The sequence below is a fragment of the Morus notabilis genome, unplaced genomic scaffold (genome assembly GCF_000414095.1).
Source record: "Morus notabilis unplaced genomic scaffold, ASM41409v2 Scaffold89, whole genome shotgun sequence".
NCBI lineage: Eukaryota > Viridiplantae > Streptophyta > Magnoliopsida > Rosales > Moraceae > Morus > Morus notabilis.
Genome location: NW_010357100.1, coordinates 218,807 through 219,332, shown reverse-complemented (window position 1 = coordinate 219,332; position 526 = coordinate 218,807).

The following is a 526-nucleotide window of genomic DNA, read 5'->3' as shown; positions in this document are numbered from 1 at the left end:
TATACCCTCAATGGGTAATTTATTTCTCTTAAATTTTAAAAAAAAAAAAAAAAAAAAAAAACAGTACAGTACTAAAAAAAATACAAATATATGGGTCTCTTTTAAGCATTTCTATAATCTAACCAGTAACCACAAATCGTTATATAGAGCTTCCTACCTATATTGTCCGGGGTCTAGAAATAGACACCTTCTCCATGAACTGTGGAAACAACAAAGGGCCCGCAAACTTTCCAAAATCCTGCAACGAATCCAAGTGCCACATTTTACATACATGGCGGTGGCACTTATATTGATGCCATTTTTCTTTTAAATGCTGGAACTCGAAGATTTTGGCGTCCATTAGAAATCATCAAAGTTGTCATCAGCTAGCAAAAGCTTCATCAAGGAAATTTTATATTAATTGTTACGTAGAAAGGAAGAATTAATTTGGACGTGAATATGTGACGGTTTTCTTGCTGGCATTGAACTTTGTAAATTCCCATATTAGCTTGTTGGAGATGAGAAGATTGGATTGGATATATATATA